This window comes from Sinohyriopsis cumingii, chromosome 17 (assembly GCF_028554795.1).
Source record: "Sinohyriopsis cumingii isolate HCF-2022 chromosome 17, ASM2855479v2, whole genome shotgun sequence".
Lineage (NCBI taxonomy): Eukaryota > Metazoa > Mollusca > Bivalvia > Unionida > Unionidae > Sinohyriopsis > Sinohyriopsis cumingii.
Window position 1 is genome coordinate 53,435,824 of NC_142977.1, and position 26,948 is coordinate 53,462,771.

The 26,948-nt window shown below is 36.5% G+C and overlaps 1 long non-coding RNA gene across 1 annotated transcript in view; it reads right to left on the reverse strand.

The window, feature by feature from the left end:
- Nucleotides 1-4,191: 4,191 nt before the first annotated feature.
- The window catches only part of LOC149778766 (uncharacterized), a 40,548-nt gene continuing 17,791 nt past the window's right edge, over nt 4,192-26,948 (reverse strand). Inside the window, exons 3-4 of the long non-coding RNA XR_016415542.1 lie at nt 14,461-14,754; nt 4,192-8,192 (exon numbers count right to left, since the gene is read on the reverse strand). This is a non-coding gene — a long non-coding RNA (uncharacterized LOC149778766). The remainder of the gene's footprint in view (nt 8,193-14,460; nt 14,755-26,948) is intronic.

Sequence of the window (26,948 nt, forward strand, 5' to 3'; positions counted from 1 at the left end):
CATTTATTATATTCCTCTTTTGGTATTACGTCACTATATACTTAGAGATGGAACGAATTTTCTACCAAATGTTAGTTAATTGAGACTAACAATTATGACAAGATCATAAAGCTTTGGAGATTTTGAAGATAGTGATCATATTTCAAAATCACTGACCGCTCCGGTGGCATAAGTGGTTAGCGCGTTAGTCTCTGACGCGAGTTCGCGTGTTCGAACCCCGACCGAGTCATACCAACGACGTATAAAACTGGCTCATGTACTAGCAACTGTCTCACTAGGCGCTCAGCATTAAGAGGCTAGTGTTAGGACTGGTCATGATACTATGACTGGGTGGGACATGATGCTTCATGATGTCCCTGTGTTAGACATCACTATAAACTGCCACAGTGCAGACATCATAGCGATATGACTGAAAAATTGTTAAAGCTACGTTAAAAATCCAAAATCACAGACACAATAACTGATTGCGAAACTGTAATCAGATATGCTGTTGGTTCATTCGTCTCCATACTGTCATTGTCGTCTTATAAGTCCTCCACCTCTCCTCTTTCAACTTCTTCCTCTTCTCTTTCGTCATCACTACGAGGACTACCATCATTCTCCCACTCTTCTTCCTCTAATGGTTCTCTTACTCCTTCTCGAAACTATTTTAGCATAACTTACTCCTCTTCACTGTCATCGACATCATCGTCCTCCTTTCCTGTAGTCGTCGTCCTCTACTTGTCATCGTCCTCCTCTCCTTCCGTCGTCTTTTCTTCATCTTATTCTCGAAAATATTGAGGTGGGGATAATTACCCATGCGAAACTTCACAAAGGCGTTTAACAGTCAGTAATTAAATGTTACAGGCAATGACCTGCGTTCTGGCAGCAAAATTGGCGTTTTTATCAAAGCTTTGCCTTTGTTCTTCAAAAAAAGATAAATAAATACTGTAGACCACACTCACAAATCATATATTAATAGATATAAACTTATGTACCGGTACATGCTTTCTTTACCTGGCGGCGGTAGGAACAAATTTTCTAGCGGAGGAATTGCTCATATCTGTGTAAGGTCATAAATTCTAAGCAATTACTCTCTTCCACTGCAGTGAAGTTTATTATTGCAGTTGGCCATAAACAGTCGTGAACCGTGTGATGCTGATGTAATTCCGTGTCTTAAGTCGAGACGGATTATTAAGTTGTATGTCGCCAGAGATTGAAAATGAACATTTCAAGAGAGACGGGATTAGGAACGACGCCTTTCCTGTCTATTTAACAGGAAGGTCGTGGTTTGCGTGTCGAGCTCAAGCTCAAAGTATGAGTGTAAACCTGTTTCCCTTCGAAATAAATTAATTTTGCAGTTATTGCAACTTACCCACCCACCCCTACCGTCTCCTGCATGTTGTACTTGACGACTGAGAGACATCCTGTATCCCTTTTGATGGTATTCAAGGTATGAAGATCTTGAACTTTGTGAAAAGAGTGAGGTTTTTATCAAAGATTTTAATTTGAATTTTCAGGATTCTATCATTTGTTGCCTACATCTTTGTCTTGTATGACTTGTGGGAATACCTTAACTCGTTTGCGATGTGCCCTTAAACCTCATACATACATACATACATACATACATACTCACGCATGCATACATACATACATACATACATACTCACGCATACATACATACATACATACATACATACATACATACTATTTATTGATAACAAGTTGAATTAAAAATATTACGAAACAACATTAAACTCTAAATAGGACAGTCAGTATATTGAAAATATTGTTGCATATATAAATGAACAGAAAATTAACATTGAAATCAGGACAGCTGAAAAGAACACGTGTACATGTCAAGTCGAGGGGAAGAAATGAATTTGGCTAAAATATCCCAGCCTCTCGCCCCTAAGATTAAAGAACCGGTGTCTGAATATACCAAAATACGCAGTCAGTTGATAGACTCCATTTTGTTTCAAAATTAATGAAAGTAATGAAGGAGCGAACATTTTTTCGCAATCAATTTAAAATCTATGCATGTTTCCCTTGTGTTTGTTATTGCCAGATTTTGTGTTTAGCAATTCTCCTTTGATCATACCGCCATAAAAGTTACAGCAACGTTGACGCAAGTAACTGAGTGGTCTGATGTATGTGTGGATTTAGTTACGGTGCCAATCTGTTTTATTTTATCCACTTAGAAGTGTACTGTACGTATTCTTCATACCACACACTTCATTGTGTACAGAAAAGATCTAGTTTTGAACAGATTAAAACGCCGACTCATAGATTTCCGACGTAAACTCCGGCCTTTAAGTCCGTCTGGTAGCATTAATTAGCTTAGAATATGCGCTGAGCTCAGTTTCTCACAGACCATTTCATGCGGTGTCATGCAACTTGCCAGGTAGATGCGTCATAAAGAATAATTCAAAATTCAGACTAGACTGAATCACTGTCACCTGCATTTTACGTTTCTGCAATTTGTAGAGACTATTGCTTGCAGTCGTTAGACTTGATATGCAAATACGTCGTTTTTCATATACAAATGTTTTCAGAGTCGGGTAACATTTAGGAAACATATCTGGCCTTACTTAAGGTATAATTCCAGAATGTGTCCCAGAACATGTTTCTTCTGCTTGTCCTTGTTCTTCTTCTTCTTCTTTTTCTTCTTCTTCTTTTTCTTCTCTGTGTGGATAAACAGACCTTAAAATATGTGAACACTCCACATATGAATCAAAGAAATTTATAAAAACATATAAAAGCAAAATGTAGATTTCAAATATTAACTTATTTAAAACAGTTTTCATCGTGTATCGTACAAATGGCTATCGACTGAAGTTATTTTACTTCCACTCGAAATTCATTGTTACTCGTACCTGTTGCACTGAACGACCGACATTAAATGGTTTTAAGGCAATATAAAGGATTAAATATAACACAAAATTATCTAATTATCGATTTGTATCTCTCATCACACTTGAAAACGATAAACAATCGGGAATATGTGGGTGTTGATTACAAACCGAAATTAAGTGACAATCGAAGTTGGGGTGAAACTTCTGTTACCAAGCTAGGCTGCAAGCTTGACACGGCCACATAATTCATAAAGACTCGAACTTAAAACTATCGGTAATGGGTAAAGGGATCAGGAGGGTCAGAGGTCACTAACAATGTAACACAAGGGTAAACACGATTCGTCTTGCATCCGTATTTCTAACTCAGCTTGCTTTTCTTATATTTGTCCCATTTTAAAGCTTGTGCCCGCTATAATCAAGAATAGAGCAACTTTCAAAACAATAAAATAAAGCCAGTTTACATATTTGAAAAATTCCACGTTTTTTCTCAGATTTCAAGCCAACTTCAAGAACTATATGGACGAAATTTGAGATAGCGTTCGGATAATCTTGGATTGTACCCTTATTGTAAAAAGTACAGTGAACGTTTTAGACTATGATGGTAAGAGAATTTACAAAAAAATGTAAAGCATAGACCTGAAAAAAAGGAAATTGCTTTTTTAGTTTATCTTCAGTCGTAAATAGATGTTCCAGACTTTGTTTCGTCAAGGGTTCAGTCCATGATAATATAAGTGCTACCTGAACTTTCGTTCGTGCGTTGGTATACCAATCTGATTAAAATCAGATCTTCATCCAAAAGATAAATAAATAAAATAAATAACAAATAAATAAGACAATTATGGTACCTGAGGCTGCAAAGTAATATGCCAAGTAGGAAAAATAACTTTGTATAGAACTTATTCACATTGATTGTTTAAAAGTAATTGGCTGTACCGCTCCGGTGGCCAAAGTGGTGAGAGTGTCCGCCTCGGATGAGGGAGGTCCCGGGTTCAAAGCTCGGCCGAGTCATACCAAAGACAAAATGGTACTAGCAGCTGCCTCGCTTGGCGCTCAGCATTATGAGGTTAGTGTTAGGACTGGTCGGTGGTGTTAGGACTGGTCGGTCTGGTGTCTTGATAATGTGACTGTGTGGGACATGATGCTACATGTCTGCGGCATGATGCAAAAGTCCTAGACATCACTATGAACTGACACACTGCAGTATTCGTAGCGATATGACTGAAAAACTGTTAAAGCTACGTTAAAAAGCCAAATCACACATATTTTCACATTACAAGGTTTCGGATGTTAGAAAAGGGCAAACAAGGAATTAAAAACAGAAAAATTAAATTTCATAGTTTAGTTGTATTTCTTTATCGGGATATAAACCGTTGGTAAATTTATGACATTAATTGCCATGACAGAAAAAATGCAGCAGGAGATTCATTGGGAGATGATTGGACACCAAAAGAATGAATTTAAATATGTAGACCAACCTTTTAATCAACAAGGCAAGTCGAACATCCATTGCATCATCGGCCTTTCGAATGGTATTAGTAGAGTAAGAAAATATTTTAGAATATTGGAGAAAAACAAATGAAACCATTTCAAAGGCTTGTGATTGCATCAAAGTTCTTTTTTCTCCAACATTCATAGTTTCTTGTTTTGTACCAATCCTTGTTAGAACTGACGACCTAACAGTTGATGAGAACTGCAAATGTCCAGACGGTCCACGATTCATTTGCCGCCACGGCCAGTAATGTCACAAAAGACCATAAAAGTGATTACCTACAGGATGTGATAAAAATAAAAGGTGTCAACCCTAAATATGTTAAAGAATATTTCTACAGACTATTAAAACAAAATCACTGCAATATAAAATACACAACTAATCCTTACAAGCTTCATTGGATTTCATTCTTTTGTCACGTGTTTAGGCTCGAATACACACTAACACAAGAAAGAGTGAAAATAACAAGCTTTGAAAAATACAATAATTTATTTCCCTAGAAAAATTCTGCAAAAATGAAAAAAATATGAACTTACGGTTGCATAGAATCAAATCCAAAATTAATCCAAGAATAATCCAAGAATAAAATTTTAGTAGTCCTAATAACAAAATGTTCTACTGATTTCACGTTCGAATCCGACGAAGAATCCAAGATGGAAGACGACGACGTATGCTGCAATCTGTAGTGTTGAAGTCTACAGTTCCTTGTAGAAACAGTAATAATCACTCCGGTTTCTGATAGCTGAATAAATTTTAATTAAAAAACTGTCCTTGTTCATCAATTTCACATGAGCACATGTATTTTCCAGAAAAATAACAGAATTAATCGTTTTGAATCCAAGTAATTTTAAATAACTCCAAACAGCACAACATACAATTTCTAGTGTAAGAAAAGGCCCAGCTGCAACTGAGAATAATTTTCCAAAATAGAGGCTATATGGTCTTCAAAAATGTAAACAAGGGGTCACATGATCATCTTCTCGAAGGTTATAGAAACTACGTACTTGATAAAGATCACGTCTACCCAGTGTGACCCTGACGAAAACCAATCATTTTACTCTAAGAACTAACAAAATAAATAAAAATTGCTTTCATCTTAAAGACGAAGTCCCATCATGACCTCGACAAGAACCAATCATTTTAAAATAAAATATAACTTGTTTACGATGGTTGCTACAAATTTTTAAACAAGGTCAGGATTTAGAGCAACACCTGGTGTTTATAAACTAATAGTCAAGGTCAAACTATTTTCTGAAAAAAGTATCATCTCTAGAGAATAAATTTACATTACAATATCATGTAATGAAAAATATTTTTTAAAAAAACTGACAAACAATTAAATTGAAATAAATATATATTAAATCAGATATAATTAAATCAAATATACATAACATCATATAAATTGTGCCGAAAAGTCAATTTCTTGCTGCAAAGTCTCCATGCAATATGCTAAGAGATTCCCAAAATTTCAGCCCAATGAACTTTGCGTGGCTATGATTATCGAGCACGTAGATGGAAAGAAAAGTGTGACGCAAAAATATGCTGAAATGATTTCAAGGTGTAATTATGCTTTTTAATGCACTGTTTCTCAACACACACACACACACACACACACACACGCATGCATTCATGTTGAATTAAATCCCAAATACTCCTTAAAGTTCCGTCTCAAGTATGATGTTCCAATTTAATTCCAGTGATGTTCCAAATAAGGAAGCACCGAATATCTTAAATTACAGAGGTGGGCAAACTTTCCAGTGCAAGTGCCGCATACACAAATTTACACGATGTCGCGGGCCGCATAGTTCATTAAATAAAATAATTAATATTTGAAATAGCAAAAACAAAAGGTTTTTATAAATAACATCATAATTCATTTTCAGTTGTTAATATGTTGTTAATATTTGAAAACTTAAACTTCAAAAGAAGCACATTTATTTGATAAACAGAGTAACATAAACAGAGTCAGTGCGAATGATGACTTGTTCCTAGGCCGCATGAAAACTCTTGGCGGGCCGCATGAAAGCCCTTGGCGGCCGTAGTTTGCCGACCCCTGGCTTAAAACATAATGTAAACAATACCAGTCCATATTTATGTAAACATATACCAGTAAACAATACCAGTCCATATTTATATATACATATACCAGTAAACAATACCAGTCCATCTTTATGCTGTTTTACTACAGAGTTTTTAGGAACTTCTTTTCGAAATATTAATTGGGGAGACAGAAAGTTTACGTTACTAAAAAAGCGTAAATATCAATTAAGCTTGAGAACAATGGTAGAAATAAAATATAAAATTAAATTAGCTTGGGAAGACTATCTGAAAAGGAAGATAATTCATAGTTTTTAGAGATATGTTTTCATGGATGGATCAATTTTTGAAAAGTTTTTCCATCTGATTCAACTGCCTGATTTATTTATGTAGTCCCATAATATTTGGGTGAGAGATATAAAAAAAATAATTGTATTTTTAAAATTGGTTATAAAAGATATGTTTTGAAGATGGAATTTGGAGAATTAACAACTTAATGGATACTAGTGGACAAGAGTCAGTTTAATATTAATCAGTTTCGGCATTTCTTTTTAATTAAATAAATAGTCTACTGTATCAAGACTTAATTAGAGCAAAATTGAATTTGAATACTAGACAAAAGATGGGCATTAGATAAACAGAAAAACTCTAGCATCCTATCATTCGTACTAAACGGGACAGAATCGGTGCAAAAGTATTTACAAGAATTTTATGAAAAATAGTAAATTTCGTTCTTCAAAATGTAAGTGGCATAAGGAATGTTTCGTTTAAACATTTTTACTGAAGCAATGCAGCTGGGATCGGCTAAATAGTTCTATCAAATTATTATTGCCTTTCCATACAAACTGTGGTGTGTGGCGTAGTAAGGGTAAATGGCACCCGGGGCGACGATGATAGCCCAAAAGGGTTTTGACGTCCAAGACTTCTTGCGCCGGCGGCAACCGCCCCTTCCACCCCCTGTTAATACGCTACTACATACAAGGAAAACGTTTTAGATGGCAAGCATATATACAAAACGAATTTCATAGATAAATATTAATGAAAGGAATCTAGTTCTCGTGTCTTAGATACAGGAAAAGATCGAACCGTTTCGTAATTTTAATACATATCTTATACTGCCAAGACTATAATTTGATTTTGCTCATTGGTTGATTTGGGATTTTCTCCTAATTATAAATCCAAATTTAAAATCAATTTGTTAAGTTCCAGTAATAGTAAACGTCCATAATCATCATATCTGCGACATGACAAGAAATAATGTTCATTAGATTCGGCATCTTCTACACAGAAAGGAGTGTCACCTAAGTCTACTCCATATAGATGGTGCCGTAGGGAGCTGCAGTTATTCTTCAGCGTTACTTGTATAATCGATAATTTTCCATTAGCATGCTAATTTCTGTTTTTTTTTTTTTTTCTTTCGCTTTTGTTGAAAATATTAGATTTTGGAATTGCAAGGCTGAGAATGCAAGAAAGCTGACACTAAAGATAGTACAAAAAGTTGAAATCTAAAACAATTGTCTGAGGAAGATTTTTGGTATCCTCAAGCCTAACAGGATCAATAATGAAGATCTTCGTCAAAGGAGAAAATCAACATATCTTGTCCAGATTATGAAGAAACGAAGATGGCAATTGGCTGGCACATGTGTGTCGAATGTCACCTGATGCATTGCCCAGGACAGCCCTCCACTGGACCCTGGTCGGGAGACGAACAAGGTGTCGGCCTAAAGAGACATGGAGGAGGACTGCGCAGAAATAACTGAAGGAACGTGGCTTGAATACCATCACGCGGACCGTCAGCAGTGGCGCTATTTTGTCGGAGCCTTTTGTTCCACCTAAGGTGCCACAACAATAATAATAATAATAATAATATAATAATAATAATAATAATAATAATAATAATAATGAGGACTTTGTATAGCGCCTAATCTTTAGAAGCTCTAAGCGCTTTACAACATTAGACAACATCTATAAGATAAAAAACATATAATAATATTATTACAAAAACAAACACCATGAAATTAGAAAAACATATAAAAATAAAAAACATGCTGAGAATATTTCAGATAGGAAGCATTATTAGGTCTTTAAGTTTGTTCTTGCAGTCGAAAATAAGTGAGTTTTGAGAGTACTCTTGAATGTGATCACTGTGTCTTTGTGTCTACGTTCAGTGGACAATTCATTCCACGTTGCATGCAAAAGAACGCTGTCCATATGACTTTGTTTTCATAGTGGGAACAATGAGCATACGATTGTCAGAAGAGGAGCGTAAGTATCTTGCTGGTATATACACATGGGTGAGATCGGATAGGTATGTTGGACTAGAGTCCGACAGTGAAACGTAGCACAGAGAACAAATTTTGTGTTTGATTCTGGATCGAATGGATAGCCAGTTTAGGATACAGAGCAGATGGGAGGTGTGCTGTGATCGTGGTACTCTAAGTATGACCCGAGCAGCTGTGTTTTGAACTTTTTGAAGTTTCTGGAGTACATATTGAGATTAACCTGACAGACTTGAGTTACAATAGTCCAGTCTTGAAAGTACTAATGAACACACAAGTGTTTTAGTGGCATCAACTGAAAGATATTTGCGAATTGAGCTGATGCGTCTCAGCTCAAGATATGCAGCCTTGCATATGTTCATGACATGTTGGTGCAATGTGAGAGTACTGTCCAGAGTAACACCTAGGTTTCGTACTGATTGTGTGAATTTAATGTTGGCGTTGCTGATATTTATTGTTTGAGGTAAAGGATGTGAATGAGAATGTTTTTGTGTTGTGATCAGAATTTTTATCATCATTCATTTGCAGCTTGTTACATGTCATCCATGATTTCACATCAGAAATGCACCTCTCTACACCTTGGATGGTAGCATCAACTTCAGTTGGGTGGCTAGATTTGTATATTTGGGTGTCATCAGCGTACAATTTGTGAGACACTGGATGATGATCTATGACACTAGCGGCTGAGTGTACATAATGAAGAGAACAGGTCCAAGAACAGACCCCTGTGGAACACCACAACATAGATCAACTGGGCTGGAGTGTATTCCATTTGCAGATATAATTTGTGTCCTGTTGACCAAGTAGGACTTGAACCACAGTAAGGCTGTATCATGAATGCCAAATACATGCTGGAGACGGTGAAGTAATATATCATGGTCTATTGTATCAAATGCTGCAGACAAATCAAGGAGGGTGAGGACTGTAATCTTTCCGCTATCCAAAGCAGAGAGAATGTCATTAACTACTTTTAGAAGAGTAGTTTCAGTACTGTGGCAAGGGCGATATGCAGATTGTACATTGCTAAAAAGACTGTTTGAATTTAGATGAGATGCAAGCTGGGATAGAACAACCTTTTCTAAGATTTTTTATATGAATGGGAGATTAGAAACTGGGCGGTAGATCTTTAAATCGTTATGGTCTAGTGTTGGTTTCTTCAGCAGAGGCTTTACAATGGCAGTTTTGAAAAATGATGGGAATTCACCGGATGAGAGAGAAGTATTAATAACATCAGTAAGCGAAGGCAATACTGGATCTAAGCACTCAAGCAGCAGTGATGTTGGAATTGGATCAAGTTCACATGACTTTGGTGCACTCTTCATCAGGATTGTACGTACAAAATCCACAGAGACAGGTTCAAATGCTGCTAATGAGTGGGTGAGATTTGAAAGAAGGGAGAAGGGATCTTTTGAACTTTTTTGTTTTTAGCAGGGTATATCATTAAAAACGATTACTACACAAATTGATAATGGATGATATACATAATTGTCTATAGGGAGCATATCTTATCAAGGCTGAAACAATGTCGGATTTGTTACGTAATGGATATCGGCCTTTACAATGGAAAGTAAATTCTTTTTAAAATATTTGATCAGCGCCCTTGATAATTGTGCAGAAAGTTGCTAGTTTTTTTTTATTGGTTCTCCTTTTACTCAATTAATAAAATCTGTTACCAAATATAAACATTTTACTTGTATAACTAAGTAAACAATTGTGAGGATGTGGGCAGCTTCAAGATGTACAGTACTCTAGCTATTGTGATACAATTCTCCTCACTACAACCTCCCCAACTACGCTGCCATAAGGGTATAATATACGTCAGGTTGAGTTTTGAAAGAGGAATTTCGGAAAGCTTAAAACTTCAATGATGTAGTCAACGCTAAAGTTTTGTTTCTTATTTTGTCTATATCTTCAAGATGTTCATTCCAATTAAATCTTTTTGATTCGTTAAACCAAGGTAGCTATGAGAATTAATAAGGTATACGGTTTAACATCTAAAAAAATCAGGTGCTTGTATATTTGACCTTGTATATTTGACCTTCTTGAGAACAATATGACGTGCTTTCTCGTAACATTCAACGCCATAAATCAGTTTTAACCAATCATGTCATTTTTCCAAATAATGAGTAACTTATTTGATTTCAGCATGGACAGGAAATGAATAATACAATAAAGAGTCAAACAGACGGAAAAGGAAATTCATTGTCGTCTGCTCTTATCAATTTATTTGGAGTGCAATCTTTAAAATAAAGTTAAGAAAGTAGTGCCGAAACTACGAGCACAGTCATTAACATCTGGGCAGTGAGCAAACAGGTCATGCCAATTAAACTATTGGCCAAATCAATAATTTTTTTTTCCAGCAAACCACCGAATCTGTTCAAATAAAAGATTATGATTTGACAAACATATCTCCGTTACACACCAAGAAAATTTGCACAAAAAAAGAAGTTTTAGATAATGATGCTGCACAAAATGACATCGACGAATATTTTTTTAAATTTATACAATTAAAATAAGTGATAGTACAATGTATTATTTTTAAGCGCAGATTCCTGAATAAAAAAAAAAAAACTTATTTTTGGGAATGGAACATAGAACAGGGCAAAGGTTCTCAAACTGTGGTCCGTTGACCACTGGTTGTCCACCAGCTCCATTTAAGTCGGTCCGCGGAAGATTACAACAGTTAGCTAACGGTAAATCAGCAGTTCAAGTGGTCAGCGAAAAAGATTTTGAGAACCAATGGTGCCGAGTATCTGGGCATACTTTATATTAGTGATTATTAATAAATGTACTCGTATACAAAATCGTAATTTCTCACCAGAAAATGTGTTTATTTGGTATACATAACAGGCAAGAGGCAGATGATGTATTCAGTTTTATTTTAATGCAAGAAATGTATTGCATTTACAAATTTTTTCATTTCCTTCCGCAGGTATGATATTTCAAACAAGCATTAAAGTAAACGTATTGCTTAAAAAAATTAAGCGTTTTAAAGGGATTGGTGTCTTTTATACGCAGTTTTTAGCTGAGTGAGCTATTTCGACAAAGTTATGCGAAATACGTCATTTAACGTTCTCTCAAGAAAACTCTCATACCATCTCTTTCTTCCTCAAGCTCGTTATATCCTCTGTATAAAATACCCGCCGTGTTTATTCGTACTGGGAATGAAAAATAGAACTAATTTTAATCGTTAATAATTGAGTGGAAAATAAAACAACAAGAACTAAATACAACGGTATTTTCCTATTGAATCTTTATCTCTTTTCCTTTCCCCTTTCCATTCTCCCTCACCTTCTCCTATCCTCCCCCTCTCTCTTTCTCTCTCTCTCTCTCAAACGAAAAGTTGACATATTCTTCCTTTGCTTTATCGAATTATTATGCTAATGATACTTCCGTCTCCAGTGACTGATTTAATATTTTCGTTCTATTATCTGACTATTTACAGTTTTAATATATTCACATGGTTTGTACCAGTCAAGTTTAGTACCAGTCAATTTATAGCAACATTAAATCTTTCAGTACCAGTCATGCTCCATTCCCTATATATATATATATATATATATATATATATATATATATATATATATATATATATATATATATATATATATATATATATATATATATAGTACCCGTCTAGCCATAGTAATCAACATCAATTAATTAATCGTGTTACGAAGCTAGACGTCAGTCGAGCTTAGCAACACTTTATCTAATTCGGATTAATTTGTTGCATGTTTTTTTTTTAACAATTATTTTTTTTATAGTCATGGGTGACCGTACACAGGGGCAAGTGCCCCACCCCACCCCACAAATTTCACTTCTACACATATTTTGGTCTACATCTTTAAAAGTAAATTGCTGACCACGAGGTTTGTCCCCACCCCCACCCCATAATTCCGCGGCCGCCCATGTTGATGGTGAAAATTGCTACTTATGTTTGACTTAATATTTTTCAAATTTTATGGTTTGCAAAAAAACTAACAGACGCCCAAGTTAGCCTAAAAATATTCCATAAATTTTGTGCTTTTAGAACTCTGTAATAAGTCCTAAATATAGATCGTTTCGAAGCACACCCAAGATCTTCATTAGTTGGGCTTTAAAGGCCATTCTTAATGAGATCCTCACGAATATTAATGTATCTCGAAAACGAGGCTAAGCTAGTTGTCCAAGTAAAGTCTGATGGAACAACATAAGGTTTTAAGCAACGTCTGTTGGGTGTCCATCTATAGTCCTATTGCTTAAAGTGTATAGAACAGACAACTGTATTTGTGAAAATCTAACAAACAAACCAAAAATAAACCTTGAATTCATTGCAATAATTAGTTGTCCAAAAAAACAAAACAATAATTAATAATTTCAGCACAGGCCGATGAAATTATATCACTGTAAATACAAATATATATATATATATATATATATATATATATATATATATATATATATATATATATATATATATATATATATATATATATACGCTTCCACTTTGGGAGGATTCTCTGACATTAACTTACTACAATGATATAATTTCAATGGCCTGTGATTAAGTGTGCATTTTCCCTTACGTTTGCACACGTCAATATATTTTATCAACAGTTTCATGAATTCGTATCCAGTCACGCACGTTCTCTCTCTCTCTCTCTCTCTCTCTCTCTCTCTCTCTCTCTCGTAATTTCATTCAACTTGTCCTCTCATCATTTTAGTTGTACTGGTGCTATCTCCTCTCTATCGTGGTCGTTTTCATTCTACTGTTTCCATTTGTTTTTTTCAACGAGATAATAAAGTTCACTTTTTCTGTAATTACTACTCATACAGCAATTCATAATCTCTGTTTTAAATGCCCAGTTTTCGATAACCCCGTTTTGTGGAATGGGACTATGGGTAACATTTTTAGAAACTAACCATTATAAAACACACATACATACACTCATTTGCTTCATCGACAGAACCTATTTTGCGTTTGGATTTCTATTTATAACATCACTCTGTTGCAAGAAAATACGAACACACGAAACATCATCCGGTTTCTCACCTTAAAATTTGGCCCCTCATCACGACGTATTGCAACAATTTATTTTCTATGAAGCTCCATTTTTAATTGTAAACAATTTTGAAATTTTCCTTAGATATACAGGAAGAAATTAAATATTCCTCTTATTTAGTACCAGAAATGCTGAGTGGTCTAAAGCGCTCTTCGTTACGGATCACTGCCATCTCACCTCTGTCTGCGTCGGTTCGAGTCTAAGATTCAGCCAATGTGGGCATGTGAGAAAGGTTGCCAGTACCTTCTCGTGGGTCGGTGGTTCTTTCCGGGGTTTTCCCGGGTTCTTCCTCCACCATTAATACTGGCCGCCATGTATAGCCTATCGTGTGCTGAAAAATGGCGTTAAACCCAACAACAACAACAACCAGAAATGCTGCATAATATTGTATAAATTGTGTAAGATATTGTTTACCTTTTTATCCGATATTTTATTTTGGATCGTCCGCCATATTTGTTCAACTGATAACAACTTCCGTTTTCAGCCTCGTTACATCCTTATCTGGAAACGTAAACCGATAGGAGCTAACATGGTATGCATTAAATAACGTATAGTAAAATATTAAAATATAATATGGCAAGCCTTATTTGGCAAAATAATTAACGCGAAACGTCATAGCTAGTACAAAATCTGTCTGAACAGACTTTGGGAGAGAGGGATTTAAAGATAAAGATTAAAAGATTAACCAGTTTAACTGGCCTTCTCAGTTTTAGGCTGAACTTATCAAAATTACAAATTTGGATAAAAGCAACCAAAAAAATGCACTTTTAACTCACGCAAAATTTGGCGATTTCATCCGTAGAATATATTTTCCTCCTTTTACGAGTGTATAGCACAGGCCTAACTGTGATCACTTGCTCCTTATAGCTCATACTCTGTCAGAATATATAGCTGTTGTAACGCTCTTAGATCCTCTTGGCAGTCAAAACTTTAGTTTATCGCCTTCACGGATGAGAAACTTGACGGCATCCTATTTTCGTGCATTTACCGCACACTGCATGAACATCACGAACAAGGGAAAAGGAACCAGGTCATGGTATTGGTATAGCGGGATGTTAGTGCTCCATCACCTGAAGTAAAGAGTTGTCCTCCTAAAATTTATACAATATATCTACAGTTCACTGTGCAGCTAAACCGCTTGCAAAACAGAAAAGAAAGAAGACAGTCGAAAATTAAATCTAAATTTAGGCTGGTTGAGTTGTTAAAGACCTGGTTACGGTTTACTCCAGGTGGCATTTATCGCCCACTATAGCGTTATGTCAATTGTGTCGTTTTCTAGCATGAGAACATTCCACTGTAAGGAGTATGATGTAGATAGTGAAGATCCGTTAACTCATATATGCACCATTTTATGCAACAACCGATCAATATATGTATATATGTATGTATGTATGTATGATAATCAAAATTACATAGGAAGATGTCATGTAAGCGATACAAAATAACATAGTACTTCTATCCACGTGAAAATATATGTGGAGTCAGGTTATCTTTTTATTGATGTGTCTAATGTCAATGTTGTATCTACAATTTCACCATAGTAGTATATTTTATTTGTTCGAGCTGGAACATCTGAAAACAAAAGCTCATATTCATATAACACCTGTGTTAATGAACTCTCTTTTGCATCAGTTCGTGTAAAGTTTCTGTCCCAGGTTATTTAATATTCATGAATTCGAAAGATTCTTTTAACCAAAATCACTACAGTCCGATTGCATGCCATCGTTTAAATCTCCACTGTGTGGGACAATAAACTGATTGAGTGACTTACAGGATTATATCTACCAACATATTCCTTTAACATTTGTATCTGCCGGAGATGTTTCTGTTTCCCACGAGTGTTAGTGATATAATTTAAATCACCTGCTTTCTTTTCAACTGTATAAGAACCACATAATACATAACCTGAAGAGGCATCACCAGACCGAAAATTTCTTTCCTTTGTATTTTATTCTTACTTTGATCTCAGTTTTTACTGAGTAGAGTGAAGATTAGTTCTTGCAACTTCACAATCCTTTATCAACTTATATTTGAAACCAGATACATAATCAAAAAAATCAATTTCTGATTTTTCTGTTGAAAGAAGAATTTCACGTTTAATAACTTAAATGGTCCACGGACAGTTATGTCCCAAAACATAAAGGACTTTGACCTAATGATTCTTGAACTGATTTATCAACAACAAACAAAAGCAAATGAGTCCCACGAAGAAACTGACAGCACCACTGAAGTCTGCGATAGGCGATACCATCCACAACAAGGGCAAGCAGATGGAGCGTTGGGTGGAATACTAATCCGAACTGTATCAAAGTAATATGGCCGTATCTTTTTTTGTGTGTGGATGAAATCAACGCACATTGCTTCACTTTCGAAGTGATAGACGGAAGATTTAAACTGTTGGATGACTAATTTATGCAGAACTTGTTGGAAAATATCAAAAAGAAAATTTGACCCTTGACCCGACTGGACAGATTTGGGAAGGCCATAAAGTATTTTTAAAAAAAAAAACTTGATGAAAGAGTTTAATATGGTTTTAGTTCTAATACTCTTCAAAAGAACAGCTTCTGGAAATCTTGTCGGCACACATATTATGGTCAACAAGTACTGGTTGCCTGATCAGGTCTTAGGTAAAGGACCGACACATTCTGACATTGTTTTGCTAAATGTTTCGTCATGTTGCGGGGCCCCGAGTGGCCGAGTGGTCTAAAGCGCTCGTCGTCACGGATCACTGCCATCTCACCTCTGTTTGCGTGGGTTCTAGTCTCGGGCTCGGCCAATGTGGATATGTGAGAAAGCTTGCCGGTAGCTTCTCGTGGGTCGGTGGTTCTTTCTGGGGTTTTCCCGGGTTCTTCCTCCACCATTAATACTGGCCGCCATGTATAGCCTATCCTGTGCTGAAAAATGGCGTTAAACCCTATAACAACAACATCGTCATGTTGCAGATGTGCCTTAGGTATCGTCTGATTAAGTTTTCCTAACATTTGGCAAGTGTAACAAGATCTATAGTATTTAGACACATTATTTTCAATTTCGGCCAATAAACACGATCCAAGATCTTGTGATCAGTCTTATAGAAGAATGTAAAAACGTGATTTATCTGCACTTAGGGCAGCCTTCTTTTACATCGGATGAGCCTGTGAAACCAACTTCTGGCAAGTATTGATTTCATGACACATAGCGCGCTATTTGATCTGTCTGACTATTAAAATGCCAGCAAAAAGAAATATATTGTTGCATTTGTTCCAAACACAAACTTAAGTGAAAAGATGGGCAAACAGTGACCTTGCACAGGCTTACATTGGTCTTAGAAATACGAAAATATTGAAAGAAATGGTGCTAAATAGTGAGACAAGCAAATTAGTACCTTGTGTTGCATTTTGTACCTATGCGATGAAGGTGATGCCGTTATAGCAATTAAGGGCATTTTTGTAAAATTCAGACCTAACCACCATAAAAGGTATTGATCTCGTCATTCCACCCTTTAAAATTAATAAGAAGCTATCCAACAGTACAACAGACTAAACACATTGCTAATCTACTGATACATTTTGAAAGAGCGCGAAAAGATTTTAAAAAATTGAGACTGATGCAGTGTGTGATGCCAATGTCTTTCTGTCTCAGGAATGTGTAGAGGTTAGAAATATAAGCGTGCATTCACATACTAGAGAGTTACTAACCTTTAGGTAAGATTAGTTTCGTGACTTTTTTAATTGGAATGATTATATTATCCTAGGTAATGCATGTTGCATGTACGCTAAAATATTACTATGGATGCCTCCTTCTTGAACAGTTGAACAGTTGATTCACTGGTACTCAGCGGTCAACACCATACTCCATTTACACAGACATCTGACAAACTCACAATATGCAGAATGTATATTTGTATTCATATATATATACTGAAAATATGACAATTAAATTATGTTAGAATTACATGGTTTTGTTTATATTTAAACCAAATTTTTTAACATTTAATATATACCTAACATATTACTTGCACTAATGAAGTGAAAAAACAGTACCAGTTAACCACGTGGATACCTAAGAAAATTGACGTAGGAGCTGCTGCTACAGTTGTGTTTGTCAATGACATCATAATCGTTTCATATCCTTGAATGAATGACATAATAAATGAAAGAAATTAAACTTCGTGATAAACGTACAGTTACCATCATTTATCGTATGAGTAATGTTATCAGTGAGTGAGTTGCTGTAATTTGCTCGCCTCTTTGATTAAATAAAATGTTCTCATCGATACATGTTTAACTAGTTCACCTTATCGTTTAAACATTCAGTGACAGATTAGAGGTTACTAATCCATTTGTATAATATTTATACAAAAACACAAGCAATCCAATAATGAAAAATAAAATTCTGTGTAATACGCGTGCATCTAAGATAACCAATAGCATTATGCCAACACACAGGCATGTGAACACATGCACTTATCTGTATGTACCATTGCAAGCAATGACAACATTAGTCAATTACTCGTTCTATGTGTTTACCGGAAGTTCTAATTATGCAGCGGCACGCTCTAGCAGAAAGGTAAGTAACCGCATTTTCACATTTGTCTATTGACACCTAGATGACCAGCCAAGGGCGTTTAATGGGGTAGACTAAGAATTTCCTGTCGATATGACTTGGCTTCGGAACACCAGTTTGATCGCTCCCTGACCACTCGTCACCAGCGGATACCTTAGGTGATCTACATTTCCTCACAAGGAACACATTTTCACAAAACGACAAACTGGTACTCGTGTGGCTTCAGTTTCGTGAATAGCCCTCTGAAACAAACAGGATATCTCAGGATCTTGTCCATGCGTGATTGTCTTTTGTCATCGTGATTAGAATAAAAAGGATCACTGTGATCAATACCTCTTGATTGATCAATACCAGGAGCAAAGGTGACCTCATCTAAAGCCTGATCATATGATTTTTTTTTTTATGGAACTCGGAAAGCTGTCGGACATATGGCAATGATGCCTGACATGTTGCCACTTTTCCTTTAAATGACGTGATCTTAGAACCTTTGCCAGCGACAGTATTGGTCCATTGATTTCGGCACACGGAGAAACGTTAATTCCGTGCAAGGAATCAGTTCTTTCATTACTTACTGAAATTCAGATGCACTTCTTCAGTTTTAAGTGACCTACAGGATCTTATGAAGAAATGAGTTTTGTGATAAAGAAAAAAGTGTCAAACGCTTTGTACATTCAGTTTTCGTAAAAGCATTCTTTAAAGGACATGTAGGTTTTTGATTATTTTCTAACTGATAAATATTTTAATCTCTCCTAAAGGCAAGTGTGAAAATATGGGTGTAATGTTACATTATTTTGTTCAAAACTACCGGATTTGACTTTCATTGACTGGATACTAATTTTTGTTTGTTTCGTGATTGCGTTAATTCACGAACTTAAAGACCGAACGAGCAAAGGATCAGCCAATGGAAAAGGTAGGACCCCCTCCTCCCTCAGTGCTATGTCCTTGAACTTTAGATACTAAAGAAAATTAAAAATATACTGACCACACACACACACACACACACACACTGAATGAGTCTATTTAGGGCAACCATAGAGGATATATTTTGCCTGATTCTTCGTAATTATCTAATGATAGCTACAAAAAAAGCTATGAAAGATTTGTTGAGATAAGCTACGGTGACATACTTTAGTGAAAAGAAACTGGGACAAGCTGAAGACTCTATCACTCTTTTTTATCTTTATCAAGTTAAAGACGAAATGCGTTTTTAATCTTGGTTGTTTACTTGAAATAATTATATTTTTATCATGCCATCATGACATATGGTCTTTTTGGCAGACACGATGAAAGAAATGTATTTTTTTTCTCCTATTTTTTCCCCTGTGATTACTGAGGGAATAAACCACCTAAAAATAATAAGAAATATATCTAGCCACACTGCAAGAATACACTGTCTCCCCTTGAATGTCGTGCATAGCCTGCTTTAACAAGATACAAACATCGCCAGCTTGGGCTACGTAATCCTTATTCTCTTGTAGATGATTGTAGATAACGGAGGCAGACGACATTTTGTTTCCTTTAAATTTTGACTAAATACTCCAGCACATTGACTTCAAAACTGATCCAGTAATTTCTACAATGCTTTCTCGTGGTTAAATATTTAGTCCAATCATCAGTGCGTGCACGATACGATTAAATAATATAGACTAGTGTTATCTCGGACTCTTTGTACAAGACCTCTACTCTTACCCACAAATGAATCAATAAAAGCACAATATTGATAACATTTGCATGAAAACGATTAATTTCTTTAAAATGTTTTAAATTTTAGACCAAACATCTGCATCTTCGCACGTATGATACCCTATTGTTTTCATTTACATTCGAAATATACATGAGTGTGCTTAAATTGATGCAAACGACATGTATGTTATATATTGCCATTAAATGAAGTGTAAGACACGTTTGAACTAATTACATAATTTTCTTAATGTTACCATGGAGATTAATTAAGACTACATAACAATATCTCAGAAATAGACACTTGGTTACTTACTCCGTATTCAAAAGATAATAATTTAGAAAATGTCAAAACAGGGTTATTATCATATCAAGATTTGTAGGGAGATGGTATTCATTTTGCTCCATGGAGTAATTCAGTTTAGACTATGCATATGATACCGAATGAAGTAAAATCAGCATGGAAGAAAAGGTAATAAGATAACTGATTTTTTTGAGCTGACATAAAATGGATTTAATTAGGTCTTTATTTCTACAAATCAGCGCGATAATACTTGTTAAATTATTTGGGTAACAATTAATTGTGGTTTTCTTTTTAAATTCCACGGCACCCAACTCTTTTCACCTAGAAAATTAAACGGTCGGTCTCTTAGAAGTAATAATAATAATAATAATAATAATAATAATAATAATAACAATAATAATAATGATAATAATAACGAGGGCTTTGTATAGCGCATAATCTTTAGAAGCTCTAAGCGCTTTACAACACTGGACAACACCTACATAATGATATGATTACAAAAAACAAACACCATGCAATTATAACACAGAAAACATGCTGAATGAATGTGTTGCAAACGAACCCAGTCTTCTTGATTTGACTCCTTCTATTCTAGATAAAAGATATTCACCCTCAGATGTACGTTACTTTATAAGTCTCTGAATCGATTTAAGTAAAAACGAAACTAAAGCGTGTTTGCTAAACATAAAGATGCTTACTATATACTTGTCGTCAAATGCTTTAGTTTGTTCTGTTACTAAGCAACAGGACAAACATCCGGGTTTTGGAATGAACCTCTCTGCCGAGATGCTATCCATGAACTGGAGTCAATATGTAGCGGAAAGCTTGCTTTTTTGAGGAATCTTTTGAGTAACGATCTTAAATTTAGGAAATACACAGGATTATTGCTTTAGAGACAATCCAGCCCTGAGGGTCAAAACTAATTTTAACATTAATAATAGGAAAGGAAATATTTATTTAATCGGTTATTATGCCAAAGAGGATTGAAAACCAAAAGAAGTAAACATCAGAATCAAAGTAACAAACATTCTCGAATTACGAGTATCCAGACTTAAAGAGCCATTGTTTTCTGTCAATAGCTGAAATAAGATTTTTTTTTAAATTGGTAAAATTTGCCCTTTAGCATTTTAAAGTGACTTTATATGTCTCTAGCGTCATCATTTCCACCTCATGAACGAAGAACTGCTGATGCCCAGTATGTTGATACGCGTGAGTTAAGGTATGTGTGTCTTGTTGTACGACGAGAGACCCTGTAAAATCGTATGAAAAAGCTCTGCAGAAAGCGGTAAATATTAAAGGTCGAAGAGGAAAGTTTCGTAAATTGGCCAGTTTCAGCTTTCTTTACTTAATGTTATGAAGACTTTTTCAGCCAAACGTTAAATAATTAAATATATGGGTATATTTTGCAAGTCATGTGTTTCGGGCTTGTGTTATTCTTGCAATTTATGTGAGGCGAACCACGGAAAGCCATTGGTGAGCTTTCTCACATACCCACATTGACCGAGCCCGAGACTAGAACCATCAAACGTACGCGGACAGTGTGAGATGGCAGTGATCGGTAAAGGCGAGCTCTTTAGATCACTCGGATACCTGGGGACCCGAACCAAAAATTTGAACAAAATCCACATCGACACCCGTTTTGTCTCCATGTCGCATATTGTAGGAGATTATATTAAATGAAAAGTAGACATAGAATTATGTTGTTTAATTTGTTCACTGAGCTTTTTTAATAAGCATGCTACTTCAGAGTATGCCATACTACAGTGCAAGACATGTATAATGGCCATCTTTCAAAATCTTTCATGAATCTTTCAGCAAACGATGTGACCAGGATAGAAAAGCCGATTATTTTATGGACAAATTGACCAAACATTTGACTTACAAATTAAATTGCCAAAAAAAGTTACTTCCAGAATCTGTCATATAATTATTTCAATGGTACCAGTCAAATTAGTGTATATTTGAGCCGCTATCTAATTAACTTCTATTTTCAGTTATATATTTCAACGCACGCAAAGGTTGGTGAGGATGGAATGGATGTGCTTGATAATAATTGGTGGTAACACATCCGGTAGCGGTGTCCAATACCTTTTTATTGATGCCTTTTAAACCTCTAACAAATGAAAGAGAAATACATTTTCTAGGATGTAATTGTTTGTCAATTTCCATTGAGCAAGAGGGCATGATTCAAACCCTTGTAGTAAAAATAAATGACCGTCATTGTTTCGCGCTCATCTTTTTAGAGGGTCTAAAAATTAGTACGAAACAATGGGAATGTTTCCTAGAATAAGTTTTCGTTATAGATAGATGGGTTAAATCGCACCCTGTCTGAGCGTTTTGGGAACCGGTACGCCCAGGAGCTGTTGCTCTCCGAGAATGAGGAAGCTGCGCGCTCTCGAAAGTCGCAGGGGCCACATCTGGTGCTGTACTTGCGGAATAGTCCTGCCACCGACACAATGTAATTGCTCGAAATATACGAATTGGCCGACTGGTTCAACATCCGGGTCCAACCCTCTGGACACTGTGCTTTGCGAGAAGGCTTTTTCGTGCGCAGGAAGTTGCAAGTTCTACTGCCGGATACTCAGTTGCCACCTGGGGGTATTCTCATCCAGTTAAGAGTGCTCGTTTATCCGCCCGTGCAGCTTTTGGATTCTCCGGAAGTGGACATAGCCTTGTGTCATAAAAAGGTCTGGTGCAAACCATTTCTTCGTATCCAAGGGGAGAGGCTCATCTTTATGAGGCGGTCTCTGAGAAACTCTCCCAGCTGTTGAGAAACCCATAGGGTTTACGTCTTTGAAGAAGACCATGCTAATGTAGAGCTCTGTGTAAGGATTTGTGATGTGGAACTCCTCGTTGGGTAGGTTGGTGGTCAACTTCTCCAGGTCGTCGTTAAAGAAGTGGAGGCTGTCCACAAACTGCAGCTACGCTAGCAAAAGTGCCATGTTCGTCTCGTTGTTGCTATTAGTGGCGCTGGATGGTCGACCCAATGATCTCCATAAAAATATTGATAAAAGCTGTGCAGGTTGTGGAGAACGACCTGTAACTTGGTTTTCTCCAGGTTAATGCGCTGTTAGATGTTGCGCGTTTTGTGGGGACGCACGCAGTCTCTCCCTGGGAGCTTGTTGTCGAAGTGTCAGCCGTTTATCCTCTGAAACGACTTGGTCTTGAGTGGGCTCTTAACCAGTTTGGTAGGGTTTGTGAGCAACGCCAGGATCACCTTCATCTTGCGCTTGAGGCTCCAGATAAGGGCGGCAACCTCTTGTTTGCCACAGTACAAACCGGCACTTTGGCTGCCCCATCATACAGGACGATTCTGTAGCTACAACCGCATAGATGTGGTGCCAACACTCCTTCGCTTTACTAGTGTGGGTGTGATTGGCGGTCATGCCTGACACACGAGGGCTGAGTTTGGTGGTGGTCTGCGTCTGGTGTGTGTGACCTGTCGCCGCGGAGCTAAACTTGGTTTTTGATGTGCTTACTGCATGGCACTTGTTTATATTTCCAGCATACCAACGGGTTCGCTCTCGGTTATCTGCCTCTTCCGGAGCAAACCATTTCTTCACTCAACATAAAACATTGTATTTCAAACCATACGTTATCCCTAACTGACCGGTGCTTAAATAACCTCTTCTAATTCCGCGCAGCAGTCCGCAAAGAACCTTGGCGAATTGTCTCCAAGCCTTGGCTTTTATCCGTTTCAGTTTCGTTGCTTGGTTGAAGCAAATACAGTACGCAGCACCAACACCGATTTTCAAAAGGGAATTTGAACAATTCCTGTCCTGCTATGTGAGACATGGACCCATCAATATTTGTTTATATACTTCTGCCCGCAGATTTTTAATGTCCAGTTTCAGCAGTGCGCACGTATTATTTCCCCCAGCGATTTCTGTTTGATCAATGCATGCCTTCATTTGCTAGCCACCGCAACCGTCGTGCCCGACATCGATTCTTGTTTCCATAAGTTTTCGGCGGCCTGTATAGAACACGATATCCACGGATCAAGGTGACCTTGGCAGCAGCTGCGCTCGAGGCTAGTCGCCAAAAGTTTCATGCGACTAGTGTCGAAGCTAATCGCCAAAAGTTATCTACGACTAACATTAATTATTGTCACTAAAAGTTTTCTGTAGGTGGGCAAAATCATTCTTTCGATAATACTACTTTCGTAAGCAATGAGACTTGTCACATAGACATTTCTCCTTTCACACACAAGTTTTTAGTTTGAGTCAATGTATGCTGCCATCAGTGACGATGCCATTTTGAGTCTTACTTCCATGCAGACGAAGGCTGAAGCATGTCGTAAAAATGTGTACTCATCAAACCACATGTGTCGAACATGGTTTCCACTCAGTCAACACTACACTAATGGTTACACCGCCATTATTACTGCGCCCCTGGAATCTGCTGAAATAATACAACATAACCGAGTTATACAAGAAATCAAATAGCTTAACACATTATGGTGCAAACAGCCTTATTATGCCGTGTGCACAAGAATATGCATAATTTAGACATTGCAACTTTTCGCAGCGACTGTTCAGGACTACAATCAAACTAAATTTACAAGAGATTACGAGAACCTGAAACCCTTTCCATCGTTTATCATATACAAAATATATAGTATATAGAAGCTTGGCAATATCGAATCAGAAAAAATAAAACCACAAACAGAATACAGACACTATTAAAACTAACGGTATCGTGCTTTGTGAAATTTGACTGACAATGAAAACCTGGTCAAATTTCAAAGTCACTTAAGAAAGCAAAATACTCTGTCAAACATAGATGATATAAAGTAAGACCAAAATATACAATCGTTACATGTCTCTACATCTGCATTATACACACTGTTCTGAAAGAGACATCATCCTGTCAAGTCATCAAGCTATCTATCAAGCTATGTACCTGTCTTGAAAGATTCCAGATTTATATTCACGTACACAGTGCAAAATAAGGACGAACAAAAAAGTTATGCAGTGAGGTAAGTGAAATCATGATGCTGACAATCTGCACCTGCCACAGTTAGTAAATCAGCTGAGTCAGTAAAGCGAGAAACAAAACATACACTCTAGGAAATGCTGTACGCGAAATTACAAGGCTGACAACAAGACACATACTATATTTACGTAAAAGTATAAGTCAATTGCAACCTGGCGCACGCAGGTCCGTGACTAACACCACCACAATCAAAATACAAATGTTCACATATCATAAAAGGCACACAATTCAGGCATGTTCGCATGTTTGCAAATATTTTCTGACCTGACAATATCAATTTATATTTTAAAAAATTTAATTCAGTTTTCTTTAAAGTAAATTTATCTTTTAGATTTGTTTACTTATGGTACTTAAAACTTCATCTATCATAAAATTAACACCATTAATGACCTCCTGCCCAAAAAATAAACTGCGCTCCAAATGCATGCGTCTGTAGTTTTCAATTTAACCTGATGATCTTGCTTAATTTTCTCGATTAATGTATTTATCTCAAGATTGCAATCAACCCTTTAGATTCATTATCCTGGTTAGGCTTGTGAAATGGAGTAAATTTGTTATCACTAAAATCGTCTGCTACGCCTGATAAATTCGTCTGCAAAGAAGTTGTTTACACATAAATCAGTGCAATTAGACAGAATCGGGAGAATCAAGTAACCTGGTTGGACCTACTTAGCTTTGTTTAGATTTTACTTCCAGAAACGAGTGATGATTAAACTTGTCAACTATTGGGGTTCAGGTTTAAGGTGCATGGCTTTATTCAGTACATGCTTTCCATTTTATAAGGCGTGATGTGATGAGTGTTGAAATAGATTTAGTTTTCAAGAATTTTCAGACGCTGACTTGCAATATTTATACTGTCCAAACTGGATGGCTCGAAGACAAGATGACTGGGCAAACTGGATAACTCTATGACATGGTCGCTGGGCAAACTGAATGACTCTAAGACATGATGAATGGGCAAATTGGATGATTCAACGACGTGGTGACTGGGTAAACTAGATGATTCGAAGACATGATGACAGGGGACACTGGATGACTAAGACGTGGTGACTGGGCAAACTGGATTATTTTAAGACATGATGAATGGGCAAACTGGATGACTCTAAGACGTATTAACTGGACAAACTGAGTGACTCTAAGACATGATGACTGGGCAAACTGGAGGACTCTAAGACGTGATGACTGGGTAAACTGGATGACCATAAGACCTAATGACTGGACAAACGTATTTACTAGAGAAACCCAGGTACAGAATAGAATATCTTGCTTATATATATATACATAATTTGCATATTTAAGGAAATGTGTTCTGCGTGCAATGCCTTTTTTTTTTCTTCTTCAAATCTAGATTTGCAACAATTGAACCTGCAGTTGTTTTAAAACCGGGTTTGATGATGCGTGATGTGACCAGAAGAAGGCTAGACCCGAATATAATCTAAAAATTTTAAAGTGCAATTGACTTTAACATTACCGTTCGTTTAGAGCAGTGGTTCCCAAAGTGGGCGGTAGCACCCCCTTGGAGGCGGTGGGATTACCGAGGGGGGGGGGCACAAAGCTTAATAATGCTTTTTACGGGGTAAGATGTGGGCGCTGAGGATAACCAAGAGGGTGGGGGCCCGAAAAAGTTTGGAAACCACTGGTTTAGAGGAACATTTTACTACCCAGATTCAAATACAAGCTGGTGTTTAGAAATTGCAAATATTTTATTTTTATCGGTCACTGTGTAAGAGCTACAAGTAA